The sequence below is a fragment of the Schistocerca piceifrons genome, chromosome 6 (assembly GCF_021461385.2).
Source record: "Schistocerca piceifrons isolate TAMUIC-IGC-003096 chromosome 6, iqSchPice1.1, whole genome shotgun sequence".
Taxonomy (NCBI): domain Eukaryota; kingdom Metazoa; phylum Arthropoda; class Insecta; order Orthoptera; family Acrididae; genus Schistocerca; species Schistocerca piceifrons.
This window is the reverse complement of record NC_060143.1, coordinates 66,495,061-66,512,231: the sequence shown is the minus strand read 5'-3', so window position 1 is coordinate 66,512,231 and position 17,171 is coordinate 66,495,061.

Here is a 17,171-nt window from a genome sequence, read left to right as displayed (position 1 = left end):
CAAACCTACGTTTCTAGCATTTGTAGACTTAGAGAAAGCATTTGACAATGTTGACGGGAATACTCTCTTTCAAATTCTGAAGTTGGCAGGGGTAAAATACAGGGAGCGGAAGGCTATTTACAATTTGTACAGAAACCAGATGGCAGTTATAAGAGTCGAGGGATATGAAAGGGAAGCAGTGGTTGGGAAGGGAGTGAGACAGAGTTGTAGCCTCTCCCCGATGCTATTCAATCTGTATATTGAGCAAGCAGTAACGGAAAAAAAAAAAGAAAAATTTGGAGTAGGTATTAAAATCCATGGAGAAGAAATAAAAACTTTGAGATTCGCCGATGACATTGTAATTCTGTCAGAGACAGTACAGGACTTGAAAGATCAGTTGAACGGAAAGGATAATGTCTTGAAAAGAGGATATAAGATGAACATCAACAAAAGCAAAACGAGTATAAGGGAATGTAGTCGAATTAAGTCAGCTGATGCTGAGGGAATTAGATTAGGAAATGAGGCACTTAAACTAGTAAAGGAGTTTGCTATTTGGGGAGCAAAATAACTGATGATGGTCGAAGTAGAGAGGATGTAAAATGTATCCTGGCAATGGCAAGGAAAGCGGTTCTGAAGAAGTGAAATTTGTTAACATCGAGTATAGATTTAAGTGTTAGGAAGTCACTTCTAAAAGTATTTGTATGGAGTGTAGCCATGTATGGAAGTGAAACAGGGACGATAAATAGTTTGGACAAGAAGAGAATAGAAGCTTTCGAAATGTGGTGCTACAGAAGAATGCTGAAGATTAGATGGGTAGATCACATAACTAATGAGGAGGTATTGAATAGAGTTGGGGAGAAGAGGAGTTTGTGGCACAACTTGACTAGAAGAAGGGATCGGTTGGTAGGACACGTTCTGAGGCATCAAGAGATCACCAATTTAGTACTGGAGGGCAGGGTGGATGGTAAAAATCGTAGAGGGAGACAAAGAGATGAATACACTAAGCACATTCAGAAGGATGTTGTGAATTGCATTTGCTATGTATTGTGTTGTGTTGTCCTCGCAACGCTTCAACACCACAAAACCAGTGAATAAAATGTCTAGCAGCTGCCATACCGAAGTTCTCGAAGTGACAAACTTAATAGGAGTTCACAAAAAATTTACTAATCCAAGCAGTTATTCTTTGTGGGCACCTAATACGAACAGAAATAGTTTTTTATTGAAAAAACTGCCTTGTTTTCGGTGCGAGGATATTTCACTTAAGTACTTCCACGTAGGCGTTGTGCTACGTTTCACACTTCTTCTCTTCTACTACCTGATATAATAAATGTTTCAGTTAATTAAATTTACGAAATATGTGAATCTGGAATAAAGGTATGAGACTTGCACTAACTTTATAATTATTATTGTCCAAAATTTACGAAAGCATCATACTGTTGAATTGATCTATGGAAAAAGAGCTGTTGGTCTCATGGTCTCAGAAGGGTTATGCAGCGATCGATTCCGTAATAAGGTTCTAAAGCGGTATGAGAAGCGCAAGGTCTCATCAGGTTACCTTCCATTCGAAAAGTCGGTGCACTCAGCGACTGTTATGTGTCTTATAAATTATAGAGTGCAGTAATCATTCGTCCTTTTTTAGATGTTATTACGCAAATCCAGATTTCGGCTAGTGGCTGGCCATTCTCAATGCACCATTTTCTATTCTCGATGCATGTAAGTCCCTGTTATTCGGGCTTCAGTCACCTTTCTTTGAATACTCATCGACTTGCCAGTGCTGACAGACAAGCAACACTGTGTGAAATAACCGCAGAAATCAATGTGGGACGTAGGAGGAACGTATCCTTTAGGGCAGCGCGGAGAAATTTGGGTTAATGGGCTATGGCAGCAGACAAACGACACGAATGCTTTTGCTAACAGCACGACATTGCCGCCGGCCGGGGTGGCCGAGCGGTTCTAGCCGCTACAGTCTGGAACCGCGCGACCGCTACGGTCACAGGTTCGAATCCTGCCTCGGGCATGGATGTGTGTGCTGTCCTTAGGTTAGGTTTAAGTAGTTCTAGGTTATAGGGGACTGATGACCTCACAAGTTAAGTCCCATAGCGCTCAGAGCCATTTGATCCATTTTGAACGACATTGCCGGCAGCATCTCTTCTGGGCTCGTGACTATATGGGTAGGACCCTAGACGAATGGAAAACTGTGGCTTTGTCAGATCATTGCCGATTTCAGTTGGAAATAGCTGATGGCATGGTTTGTGTGTGGTACGGACCCCACGATGTCATGCACCCCAACTTGTCGACAAGGCACAGTGCAAGCTGGTGGTTGTCTCATAATATTGTGGGCTGTGTTTACATGCAATGGATGGGTCCTCTGGTCCAACTAACACGATATTGGAGGTATCCCAAAAGTTTCGTCGCCTTAGTGTAACTCGTCTATATAATGAATTTTTGCTAGCAACTTCATTAACTTTTCTTTCCACACGGTCACGAGGAAGGTTTACTGCCATTACCGTTTGCTGCGTCGTCCGAACAATACAAAGCCAGGGTAAAAGCCCCACAGGCGCATAGGTGCGAGCTGATGCCAGTACCACAGGGACTCGTCACTTGCGCGAGTTCCACCAGCGCCAAGGGCGGCGCAGATAATGAAGATATCGACTTCGTCTCGGCAAATTGCGGCCGAGTACAATCCGCCAATGATCAGACGACAACGGACAGAAGCCTACTCTGAAGATAGAAGAGCAGCTGTCGCCCACTTCGTTATAGATCATCGTCTAAGGCTGGCTTAGAAAGGGAACGTCGTTTAGTGAATTCTTAGAAGTGAACAGACAGTTGTTGTAAATTATATTTGCCATGTACTGTGAAGTTTACCTACGACTACTTGCGATTAGCCATTGAGAGCTTTTCTTGTGTTATACAGGGTGATTCAAAAAGAATACCACAACTTTAGGAATTTAAAACTCTGCAACGACAAAAGGCAGAGCTAAGCACTATCTGTCGGCGAATTAAGGGAGCTATAAAGTTTCATTTAGTTGTACATTTGTTCGCCATTTCAGCCAATAAAGTTTTTGGTCCCTTTTTCTTCGAAGGTGCTACTGTAACTGGACTACAGTATCTGGAGATGTTAGAGAATTGGCTGTTCCCTCAGCTCGAACAAGAAGCACAACAATTCATATTTCAGCAGGATGGAGCGCCACCACATTGGCACTTATCTGTCCGTAACTACCTGAACGTCAACTACCCGAGGCGATGGATCGGCCGCCAGGCAGTCCGTGACAGAGCACTTCATCACTGGCCTCCAAGAAGCCCTGATCTTACCCCCTGCGATTTTTTCTTATGGGGGTATGTTAAGGATATGGTGTTTCGACCACCTCTCCCAGCCACCATTGATGATTTGAAACGAGAAATAACAGCAGCTATCCAAACTGTTACGCCTGATATGCTACAGAGAGTGTGGAACGAGTTGGAGTATCGGGTTGATATTGCTCGTGTGTCTGGAGGGGGCCATATTGAACATCTCTGAACTTGTTTTTGAGTGAAAAAAAAACCTTTTTAAATACTCTTTGTAATGATGTATAACAGAAGGTTATATTATGTTTCTTTCATTAAATACACATTTTTAAAGTTGTGGTATTCTTTTTGAATCACCCTGTATTACATGCAGTGTTGCAGACTTCATTATTCAACAAGTCACAGATATAAGTAAACATTTTTAACTCATTTGTGTGACTTTGTTACTAATTTATTGGAGTGTTGTAGAACCTTCGTCCTATCCTGTTACCTGACCCTGGGACATAGCTCTGCGGTAGTGGTAGGAAGAAATTGTCTTAGCGGTGTACTGCAACAGAAGCCGTTTCACGAACTCACAGACTCGGCCTACCGTAACAACAATGGCACAACTCTGTCGCCACAGCAGTTGCGACGACGCTTTTACAAAACTGGCGACGAGGGTTCACAAAATGGTTAACGCTGAGTTACGGGTTGTGCTCCAACTAGGAGAGCTTTCTTCTTAGCAGACGAGCGGCCTCTGCTCTAGGCCATATTTGCTGCTGAAGAATCCCGCAACTCCTTCGGCGAAGTCGCTAACATTCCTGTCCATAGGAGGCTTCTGCCGCCAGACTGTACCTTTTCTCTTGCATAGCCGTCAGTCTATCGCTTGGTCGGTCCTTTTGGCGACCACTGCTAACTTGTGATAGTCTTTGTATAACTCCTACCCTAACACCCCCCCAGTTTGTCTTACAAATTTTAAGCTTTACTTCACCGTACACCTTTGCCTTACCAGTTGTCTTACGTCCCACATATTTTGATTGGAACACTTGGCGAGGCACAGGCCACTCCTGTTACAGAGAGAGAGAGAGAGAGAGAGAGAGAGAGAGAGAGAGAGAGAGAGAGAGAGAGAGAGAATGAAATAAGATTATAACTCCGATTTCAATGTCAGATTCGGACTTTTTATGCAGTTACGAGATGAATGGTAGAAGGCACCAATTAATTAAAAAGTCAGAGAATTTAATCTGCTTCTTTATACATTAAAAGTAATTTTCCCATGCCAACTGAATCCACTGATTGACTGCCTAAGTAGAGGACTATGGAATGGTGAGGCCGGAGCATTTACTTTCGTGATCACCGAAAATACTCGGGATGACGTAGGTCTGCAGAGGATGCAGTAACTGTTAGTTCCAAATCCAAGCTAAGGCAACGTCAGGCCGGACGGAACCAACCATTCCCGTGGTCCGACAGCTGGTCGTAGGTCGTGTTCCAAAAATGAACAGCATAGAGACAGAAGTGATGACAATTTCTGCAGGACCTGACCATCATTTTGCAGGACAATGCTCAAGCACGTACAGTGCAAGCTGCTACTGATTTGTTTGACTGATGGGGCTGCTAAGTACTGTACCACCTACTGCACTCCCCTGACTGAAACCCTCGTGAGCTCAACTCGATTTATAAACTGAAGGAAACACTTCACGGCATTCGCTTCAGAACTGCTACAAATTCGTCGGGCAATGGAGCGGGCCGCTCGAACTGTCAACACAGCTTGCACTGCTAAGAGTATCCTACGGCTTTCACAACGCTGGCAACGGGTTATACATAATGCTGGTGACTACTTTGAAGGCCAGTAAAACATTGAAACACTTATCTATTTTGTACGAGCTGTAAATAAATAGTTGCCACTATTAAAGTTCCAACCCTCGTATAGGGCTACCACCGTATTACATTAGTGCCACATTTCATGATTCAAACAAATTCATGTAAGTTTCCGTAAGGAGTACATAGTAGCTGAAGCAGATGGAATTATATGTAATGGAAAAAAAGGGATAAAGCTGTGATGGAGGCTGGTTTGAATCCTACGCTGATCTAATAGGCCGTGTTCCAGTATGAAGGTGCGATCTGACCATCCTCCAACGTCTGAATTCTCTTCCCCAGACAGTTACAGTGGCACCTACAGACCAGCGTTAGCTACGGACCACAGCGCGGCTCGGAAAGTCTTCGAACGTTCCTCATGTCCGTGACTCGGAGCTTACATGACGTCGTGCGAAATCACACGCGCATTCGCAGCGAGAACCTATGCACTGTCGGCGATCAGCGGCGCGCGACGTACTGCACCTCGAAATCAATTGCGAACATTTGTTGCCGGCCCGGGATTAACTGTCTGCTTTGATACACCGTCCACTCAGTCCAAATAAGGGGCAGCAGCCTCGCTTTGACTCGCGAGACAAGGTTAAACTATACCGTCTGACAAGCGAGTGAAGCACCATAGGAAGCCGGCCGATGTGGCCGAGCGGTTCTAGGCGCTTTAGTCTGGAACCGCGCGACCGCTACGGTCGTAGGTTCGAATCCTGCCTCGGGCATGGATGTGTGTGAGGTCCTTAGGTTAGTTAGGTTTAAGTAGTTCTAAGTTCTAGGGGACTGATGACCTCAGATGTTAAGTCGCATAGTGCTCAGAGCCATTTGAGCCATTTTGAAGCACCATAAGAAATGGTCGGAGTTCAATGTAAATTCGTACTCGTGTACATCGTCGATGAGTATATAAATTATTAGAGTTGCAACTTCCTGTGACAGATAGAAAAGTCACCAGAGTGCTTTACTTTTGTTCGTGCTCTGTGTTCTTGCCACATCATTGAAGGTATGTGATAAGCATGGGAAGAACCGACCGGTTAAAACCGATACCGGTATTTTAGTTCTGAATAACCGGTATTTTTCGGTATTTTACTCTCGGCTATAACAGTTATCTTATTTTTTACTTATAATCAAGTAAAAAGCCGAAGTATCGATTAGTCATTGTAGTAGTGCTAAAGTTTTTCATTTTTAAATAAAGCTTTTTTAAAGAACGAGTAATTTTTATTTGCAAAATTTGTACTTCCTTGAAATATTGCTTAATTATAGCAAATGGGAAAAGCAATCGTCAATATTTTAATAAAAAGAACCGACAGAAACGCGCGAGAAATACCTGGCATAAAAACTGGTATAGCGTTGGTGAGGCAATAATGTACTTAGCAGAGGTTGACTATACCGCTTCAGTTGTAAGTTACTGATCAACAAGGAAACGAGGGCTTGTAAATAGCAGGGGCACATGTGCATGTTCTTTTAACTGATGAGTGTGGCGCGTTGTTCCACGTTGCCACTTAAACATCCACACTAAATTTAAAACTTGTTTGCCACTCATGTAAAAGGAAAGTCTCATTGCGCTTTATGGGTTAAATAACAATTTTATATAGCACCTTCCACTTATTTGTTTTACCATAGTTCTGGATCGAACTATTCAATACGCTCCTTTACTACGCATAATGCACTTTTAACTTGTATCGTGTATTTTTTATGCAGTTTCTTTGTTTTTTCCTTCATTTTAAATGTAAACCACTAAATTCAATCTTCCGGCCGCGGTGGTCTAGCGGTTCTAGGCACTCAGTCCGGAGCCGCGCGACTGCTACGGTCGCAGGTTCGAATCCTGCCTCGGGCATGGACGTGTGTGATGTCCTTAGGTTAGTTAGGTTTAAGTAGTTCTAAGTTCTAGGGGACTGATGACCATAGATGTTAAGTCCCATAGCGCTCAGAGCCATTTGAACCATTTTTTTAGCCACTAAATTCAAATTGTGAACGGCCGGGCTAGTGGCCCTTCGTTCTTCTCTTCGTCAATAGGTGGCAGCACTTTTGCTACTCTGGTTTACCAATTTGCCTCCTCGTTCGCATCCGCTACTCCCTGTTCTGCGCTCATAGGCAGCACACCGTGGCTGGTACACGCGGCGCTCGGGGACCACAGCACAGCTCAAGTGTCGTGGTATCACTTGCATAGATTCCGTACCCAGGCAGTCGTCCGCAGTACTGTCTGGTGCCACTTGTGCATTGACATAGGTTTCTCAGCACCTAGCCAGACCGGCAGTTTCGAAATGTTTTTTAAAAGTTTTTAAAACTTTTTAGGAAAAAAAAATTGTTTTTCGTTTTTTATGTGTGTTATGGCGTGTGAAAATTATCTGCCGTCTTTTGACATTTCAGTAGGACACCTGAGGATGGGCTTATAACAGTCCGAAACGGGTCGTGTGAAAATAAAATAACTTACAACTGAAGCGGTATTTTCAACCTCTGCTATATTGCTCAGTTCCGGATGTTCTTCCAACAGGATTGTTTATAATAATGTACCTATTATCGTGTGGTGTGGCCTATTAGATGGTACATGTACAAGCAGTGTGCAAGACTTGCCCCATCTCGTCTGTACTGTAGATCCTCACTGTCGTCTTTGGACATCAGTTGTATTAGAGAATGGCAGTCTCTCTAGTCTGGAAGTATTTTATGAAGAGCAATATCAGTGAAGTACAATGCGCAGTTTGCTTTAAATGATTAAAAATGGGAGGAGTCATGATATAATATAAGGAGAGACCTTAAACTTAACAATTCATTCATAGTTTGCAGTCCGCAGCTCGTGGTCGTGCGGTAGTGTCATCGCTTCCCGCGCCCGAGTTCCCGGGTTCGATTCCCGGCGGGGTCGGGGATTTTCTCTGCCTCGTGATGACTGGGTGTTGTGTGATGTCCTTAGGTTAGTTAGGTTTAAGTAGTTCTAACAAGGGAACCTCCCCATCGCACCCCCCTCAGATTTAGTTATAAGTTGCCACAGAGGATAGGCCTTGAAAAACTGAACACAGATCAATCGAGAAAACAGGAAGAAGTTGGGTGGAACTATGAAAAAATAAGCAAAATATGCAAACTGAGTAGTCCATGCGCAAGATATGCAACATCAAGGGCAGACTGAACTCAGGAGCGCCGTGGTCCCGTGGTTAGCGTGAGCAGCTGCGGAACGAGAGGGCCTTGGTTCAAGTCTTTCTTCAAACGCAGAGTTTAATTTTTATTTTCAGTCAATTATCAAAGTTCAGACACTCACGCATAATCAACTTCGCTCTCCAAAATTCCAGGACATGTTCAGATTTGCTTGGACATATGCAGGATTTGACGGTCTACACATGGAAAAATTTGAAAACGTTAGAAACATATGTATGACAGAGCACAGGGAAAAGTGTGCGACTGTGAAACTGTTGGATTCATTTGTTACAGTTTATGTGACAAACTGTTATGTTTTCATCTCTTTTTTGGGAGTAATCATCACATCCACAAGAAAACCTAAATTGGGCAACGTAGAAGAATCTTTTTACCCATTCGCCAAGTGTACAAGTTAGGTGGGTCGACAACATATTCCTGTCATGTGACGCACATGCCGTCACCAGTGTCGTATAGAATATATCAGACGTGTTTTCCTGTGGAGGAATCGGTTGACCTATGACCTTGCGATCAAATGTTTTCTGTTCCCATTGGAGAGGCACGTCCTTTCGTCTACTAATCGCACGGTTTTGCGGTGCGGTCGCAAAACGCAGGCACTAAACTTATTACAGTGAACAGAGACGTCAATGAACGAATGGACAGATCATAACTTTGCGAAAATAAAGAAATTAAAATTTTCACACGAGGGAGGACTTGAACATAGGACCTCTTGCTCCGCAGTTGCTCACGCTAACCACGGGACCACGACGCTCCTGAGCTCAAAAGGTCCTTGATGTTGCCTATCTTCACATGGACTACTCAGTTTGCCTATTTTGCTTATTTTTTCATAGTTCCACTCAACTTCTTCCTGTTTTCTCGATTGATCTGTGTTCAGTTTTTCAAGGCCTATCCATTGTGTCAACTTATAAATAAATCTGAGGGGGGTGCGATGGGGAGGTTCCCTTGTAAGTTGTAGGGGACTGATGACCGTAGATGTTAAGTCCCGTAGTGCTCAGAGCCATAGTTTACAATAAAAACAGAAAGCAGCTGCCTGTGTGCACATAACATGCCTTTATCTGCTTGTAGTCCTTGAAAAAAAAAATCCTTAACACCAGCAGAACAGGCCTTCAGAGCCCAACGGTACTGACAGATGCCCTGTCATCCTGAGTCCAGATGCGTCACTGGATGCGGATATGGAGAGACACGTGGTCAGCACACCGCTCTCCCGGCCGCTGTCAGTTTACAGAACCGAAGCCGCTACTTCTCAGTCTAGTAGCTCCTCAATTGGCCTCACAAGGGCTGAGTGCATCCCGCTTGCCAAAGGCGGTTGGCAGACCGCGACAGTCACCCATCCAAGTGTTAGCCAACCCCGACAGCGCTTAGTTTCGGTAATCTGAAGGGAACAGTTGTTGCCACTGCGGCAAGGCCGTTGGCTTGCAGCCCTTGAGAGTGGATAAATTAACACGAAAAATACATTTCATCAACCTGATCCCCAATTACAACAATATTTTTGAGGAGAGTTTCAAAATATTAAAATCAATAGAACAACACTGGTGATTTTTTGTAGTAATCAACCACTTACCACTTTTCGAGAGAAGAGCAAACGGTGGGCGGAATTGCCTATTTAATTTGATATTTTGAACTGAGAGACTCAAAATTTGTCAGTCTTTGTTTGATTTCTCCGTTTAATGCAGGAAACAATAGTAATAAAAAACCGAAGATCGGTTATTTCAGAAACCGATTATTTTGAGTGGTTTTAATAGGCTGGTAAAACTGGCGTTAAAAATGATATAACCGAAAACCGGTTGTTTCAGCTATAACCGCAATCCCTAGTACATGACAGATGTGAACGGCATCAGATGTTGAGAGATCGCTGTGAAGGACACGGGAATGCCGATACTCGCCTGAGACAGGTTCATCAGCACGTGACAGAATTTGAAAAGGGTCTGACTGTGGGTCTCTGTTTGGGTGGGTGGCCGAATCGCGCGGTATACAGATTTGTCAGGCATTCGGATGTGACAGTAGGTTCATGGCGGACTGCATGTGGTCGTGAGTGCACCGAACTCGTTATCACGGTTCCAGTCGACCAGAAGGAAGGATAGTCGTATAGTGCTCCAAGCACATCGTAACATCTTCACATCAGTATTGGGACAAAGCGATTTCTAGCCCAAAGTACCGTTATCCAAGACAGCGGTGATGACATCTCCCACCCCAAAGGCGGCTTCTACCCCAAAGCACCGTTATCCAAGGTGGCCGCGATGACGTCACCCAACACCAAGGACAGTTCTATCCTAAAGTACCACTATCCAAGTTGGTGTCTGTGACGGCGTGACGTGTGTGTGATGCTCCATTTTCTTAGCTTAGTGGAGGTAGCGCAATTGACCTATCTTCCCACCAAAATTCAAACTTGGCACCAGTTCCTAGGATGAGGTGGCGGTCGGATGTCTTAGGTTAGTGGAGGTAGCCCAAGTGTACTTTCCTTCGCGCCATTTTCTTAGCTTAGTAGAGGTAGACCAACTGAGCTATCTTCCCACCAAAATTCAAACTTGGCGCCAGTTCCTAGGATGAGGTGGCGGTCAGATGACTTCGCTTAGCGGAGGTAGCCCTCTTGTACTTTCTTTCTTCCTATTTTCTTAGGTTAGTATAGGTTACATTGTTCTGATGGAATTTGAACTTCCCACCAGGGAGGGAGTGGGAAGTGCATGGTAGGGGGTATGGTAGGTGGGGGTGTGGTACTTTCTCGCCATCTTGGATAACGGTACTTGCGTCATCAGGTGACATCACAGACCACATCTTGGGTGACGTCATCAACTGACGTCACACACGCCATCTTGGATAACGGTACTTTGGGGTAGAACCGGCCTTGGGGCTGGGTGTCGTCATCGTGGATAATGGTACTTTGGGGTACAAACCGCCTTGGGGTTGGGAGACGTCATCACCGCCATCTTGGATAACGGTACTTTGGGGTAGAAACCACTTTGTCCCAATACTCACATCAGTGCCTGCCATCCCATATCAGGTAATGGACATCCTACAGCATTCTGCACCATCCCACACTGCAGAATAGAAGCAGTCGGACTGCTGGTAACACCACAACATGAACGGCTGCCTTTGGTGTCATGCTGTGACTTGGAATCGTGGATGGCTGATGAATGACATCGCACTGTGTTCAGCAATGAATCATGATTCTTTACTACCCGACCGTCGGCGTGTATGGCGACGCCCTGGGAAGAGGTCTCATTCTACTGATGTTTTGCAGAGGCGCAGCGCCATTACACCTGGCGTCGACGTGTGGGAAGTTATAGGATATGAGTTCAGGTCCCGGCTGGACGGCCAGCCTGCTTCTTAATGCGTTACCTCTCATGTGGCAGTATCGTGGTACCATTTTTCAACAAGATAATGGTTGTCTACACATGGCAAGTACTTCTATGACTGTCTGCGTGATGCTGAGGTACTCCCGAGACCAGTATGATCCTGAGAACTGTCACCTATATACGAGGGCAGTTCAATAAGTAATGCAACACATTTTTTTTCTCGGCCAATTTTGGTTGAAAAAACCGGAAATTTCTTGTGGAATATTTTCAAACATTCCCGCTTCGTCTCGTATAGTTTCATTGACTTCCGACAGGTGGCAGCGCTGTACGGAGCTGTTAAAATGGCGTCTGTAACGGATGTGCGTTGCAAACAACGGGCAGTGATCGAGTTTCTTTTGGCGGAAAACCAGGCCATCTCAGATATTCATAGGTGCTTGCAGAATGTCTACGGTGTTCTGGCAGTGGACAAAAGCACGGTGAGTCGTTGGGCAAAGCGTGTGTCATCATCGCCGCAAGGTCAAGCAAGACTGTCTGATCTCCCGCGTGCGGGCCGTCCGTGCACAGCTGTGACTCCTGCAATGGCGGAGCGTGCGAACACACTCGTTCGAGATGATCGACGGATCACCATCAAACAACTCAGTGCTCAACTTGACATCTCTGTTGGTAGTGCTGTCACAATTGTTCACCAGTTGGGATATTCAAAGGTTTGTTCCCGCTGGGTCCCTCGTTGTCTAACAGAACACCATAAAGAGCAAAGGAGAACCATCTGTGCGGAATTGCTTGCTCGTCATGTGGCTGAGGGTGACAATTTCTTGTCAAAGATTGTTACAGGCGATGAAACATGGGTTCAGTCATGGTTACAGTCTTCTGGGACGCTGAAGGGGTTATTCTGTTCGATGTCCTTCCCCATGGTCAAACGATCAACTCTGAAGTGTATTGTGCTACTCTTCAGAAATTGAAGAAACGACTTCAGTGTGTTCGTAGGCACAAAAATCTGAACGAACTTCTCCTTCTTCATGACAACCCAAGACCTCACACAAGTCTTCGCACCCGAGAGGAGCTCACAAAACTTCAGTGGACTGTTCTTCCTCATGCACCCTACAGCCCCGATCTCGCACCGTCGGATTTCCATACGTTTGGCCCAATGAAGGACGCAATCCGTGGGAGGCACTACACGGATGATGAAGAAGTTATTGATGCAGTACGACGTTGGCTCCGACATCGACCAGTGGAATGGTACCGTGCAGGCATACAGGCCCTCATTTCAAGGTGGCGTAAGGCCGTAGCATTGAATGGAGATTACGTAGAAAAATAGTGTTGTGTAGCTAAAAGATTGGGGAATAACGTGGTGTATTTCAATGCTGAATAAAACAACCCCTGTTTCAGAAAAAAAATGTGTTGCATTACTTATTGAACTGCCCTCGTAACACGTAAGTGACCACCTCGGAAGTTTTAACTCTTCCCCATTGTTAGTATCCAGGATATCAAGGATCAGTTACAGCAGTTGCGGCCCAATTTGCCTCAGGATACCACTGCTGTATGACACCCTTTGATCCTTTCCAAATGAATCATTCAGGTCAGAGGACTGTACAGCTAGACCAACTAGATTAATAGATGAGTAGGTCGCCTGGACACATCATGAGGAATAAAATGGTTCAAATGGCTCTGAGCACTATGGGACTTAACATCTGAGGCCATCAGTCCCCTAGACCTTAGAACTACTTACAGCTAACTAACCTAAGGACATCACACACGTGCATGGCTGAGGCAGGATTCGAACCTACGACCGTAACAGTCGCGCGGTTCCGGACTGAAGCGCCTAGGACCGCTCGGCCACCGCGGCCGGCCATGAGGAATAAAAGAATAGTTTATTTGCCAACTGAGGGAAGAGTGTGTGTGAGGGAGAGGGGGGGGGGGCAGGGGAAGCGGATTTGTAGCAGGAGACAAAGCTTAATTACAGTTAAGCAGGTTTAAATAGATGTAGCATGCAGTGGTTTTGGTGAGATGAAGAACCATTTTACAGAATAGACTAATAGACTAGGAATGCAGATATATATACGAGTGTATTCCACATTCTCTTACCTCCGGGAGTCTTGATTTTTTGCACTGCGTTGCTCTTCAGTGTCCCCATTTTGTCGTTTGCTTTTGTTGATTTCCTGAGTTGGTTAGGCTAGGATGACATTTTTTGGGGTGACACCGGTTTGTTCGATGCGCTCTCATGGCTTGACAACTGGTACGTTTCGTCTAATTGTCCTCCTGGAGAGTTTTAATGGCTGTTGCAATGCTGTAGGCTGATTTGCAGAGAACTGCAATGCCTCCACTCAGTATTTTCATCCTCCCCAGGGAGTCCACCACAGATGGTAGGTTGCTGTTGGTGCTGGAACAAGAATACGTACTATCACTTACACTAAGGTACGAGTAACGCAGTGCTCCTTATAGAGGCAAGACTACACACCTCCTGTGAGTCAAATCGAGCTGACCAACAGGCCACGCTGGGGGACGACGTTCACCAGAACACTTCTCCGATTTACCCAAATATTTCAAGGCCAATTAGAGTAGCTAACTTTGGCAGTGAGTTCCATAGAACGGCCATTGCTAAGCAACTGTACGATAGCTTTATGACGCAGAGTTTAGTCTGTGTACTATTGTTACCGATTGTTGATGAATCTATTGGAGGCGTCCAAAACAGTGCGAGAGCACTTCATACGATACAGAACAGCGATAGTTGTAACTGAAAAAGGTAACTAACCAGATAAAGTAAGTAACGCGTCGTCGTTAATTTTAATGCCGGGGGAGCTTAGTAGTCTAGGTGGGAAAATTATCACCTCATTAAATGCGTTCAGAAAGTCATCGTTTAAATTTGCCAAACTAACATTATCATCTGCGTATTGGGGCTCAGCAATAGACGTCTTGGGTTTAGCGTTACTGAGCTAAGATGAAAGAATATCTCGCCAGCACTGTCCTCTAACACCATGTGGAAGAAGTTTTCCTGCGAAAAGATGAAGCATGATTGCAACGGAGTACAGTTCGAATGAACATTTGTATAATTTCCGTCTTTACTCATAGAATAACTATGTTTTAAATCATGCACTGTGACATTTTGGACCCCGTGGATTCGTCTGCACATGCTTTCACCTTTACAGTGTCTAAATAAAGAGCATACCCATGATCTGCGGAATGTTGAGGGTGAGACATTCATGTAAGGTTCTCGCTGAATGACGAAACATTTCAGAAATTTCACGCCTGGCCGGTCTAGGTACACATACTATTGGTTCCGCTTTTCTTGAAACCGATACTGAACTGAAGAACTAGTGATACGTCTGTGTGTTTGGCAGGAAAGGAACCGAGTTTCGTTTGCGAAGATTTTATTTTTATTTTTTAAATCTAGAGACTAGCTACTCGACCTTGTTTAAGTGTGTCTATTTATGCGGTTTCTTGCATCTGGTGTTTATAATATACATAAGTTATTGAACGTAGACTTTCTACAAAGAATATCACGACCAATATGATTCAGATTTATGCACAGAAGCATATTCCACCAGTCTAATAACGCAAAATAGCTCCATAAACATTTAAAAATTACATATCTACAAACTAAAAATATAATTTGTGTACATATATATTATTATAAAACTGCTTGCTACATTCGAAAGCATAAACTTTCAGAGCATACTAAACTGTTACATATTAAGACATACACACTGTAGTTAATACAGTCACTAAATACAAGTATATATCTAAATATCGAATTTGTTTTCTTTTTATACAGTATGATTAAGAATTCAGCCGCAATGCATTAGCAAAGATGCTTAAAAATCATGGCGATAGAATTCAGTTTTCTGATTTAGCGAATTTACTAGCTACTTTAGGTAGTGTACGTACAGTTCCAGCTCTTCGTAAATCCTGCTTATATGTCATTTAGCATGTAAAATACTGGAGGCTTTTGTATTTCATGCATTTTTATGACCTGTGTCCCACATGTGCGATGCTGGGCTTCACAGACAAACTCATTTGTATTACAGCAGTGACAGTCATTTCCAACATAATGGTAGCGATGATTTCTGGGCTGTCCCTAACATTCCTCCACCTGAGCGGCCGGATGGGCACGTTGACTGCGATTGAGAAGCTACAGGACCGTACAAGAGGCGCTACGACTGCAACGAGGTCTAGTCCTAGGACTCTACGTAGCTTTCAGGATTACTTCGGCTGAAGCCCTGTTTGCTAATGTCGGAGTCTGTCTAGTGAGTGGTATATTTAAAATTGGGGAACTTCACAGAAACGTCTGAGTGTTGACAGGCTAGGAGTCCCTGGCACATAGTAATAGTTGTCCACTTATGGCAACTGCTAGGGAATAAAGTCCTATTGACCATCTGTATAACCTTGAAATAGACCCAGAATTATGTTCATCAGTGAACACACCTTCACAAAGACTTTCACAAATGGAGCTCCGTTACTTCCTCTCTCTCTGTGTGTGTTTCTTGAACAACGTTACATCAGTATTTACTTCATCTGCAGACTAATAATTATAACTATTACAAGTAGTATTTTTTAGGTTGATTGGTGCACGCGCCGCACGCAATCACTTAGAATTTATTTTCCCCTGAGCAGCAAGTTAGGTACTGAAGTGTGGATACGTAAAGGCAAAAGGAAAGTCTATACTGACAGACGCAGTCCACTTTATGTTGCGGTTCCGACCGTGCATAACACATCAAGTAGTAAATTAAGTGAAGTGTTTGCGGGATTATTGTAAGATGCAGAGAAAAAAGAACTTAGAGTTTGAAGTTTGTGCATATTAAGGTATCAACGCTCCCAATACCTGTGCCTATACCCCTAACACCTTGTATGTATCTTAAAAATATGTAATTGGTTTTTTGTACTGTGTTTAGAATTTAGTCCGAGAATTTAAACAGCGGTAATCTGCACAGACACGCAAAGGCTGGAACAGTACCAAGACGTGTGCCAGACTGAGGTTAGCAACTAGATCACATGTAATTTAGTTACTTCAGTCACGGTGCACGACAAGGCACTAGTTAGATTTGCAAAGTTTGAAGTCCTTCCAAGACAGCCACCAAACCTCGAACATAAGTATAAGGGGCCGTCAAAAAGTTTCCGTTTGAGGACGTTACTGCAAAGTATATGCAACATAGCACGACTCCGATGCTGGTATGCAGAGTGTAAATTTTAAGTTGACAAACCAGAATTAGTCGAAAAATAAGCTTCACACGAAAAAATGTGTCGAATCCAAAGCCGATTCTTTTCGAGGGGGAGATCTGCTGGTACTAAAATTAGCCCGCCACCCTAGCTCCATATGGGTGGGGCGGGAGGCAACTTTAAAATTTCAATTGGGAACACCCATTTTTATTGCAAAATCAGATTCTACATAAAAAACTACGTACATTTTGTCTTAAACATTTGTTTTGATTCTTGGTAGTTGGCGCTGTAATTCAAGAAAATCCTTTTCTCATTTTTGCGTGGGAAATGGTTACGGATAAATAAAAAATACTTATTTACTTCGTAAATTTTGATTCGCTAAAACTAAAAAACAATCAGTAATCAAACGAAACCAATCGTTCATTTTCAGGTCCACCAAATCTTAAAGGGGAATACGTTCATCTTTAGCTAGCGAGTGGGTTAGTCTTT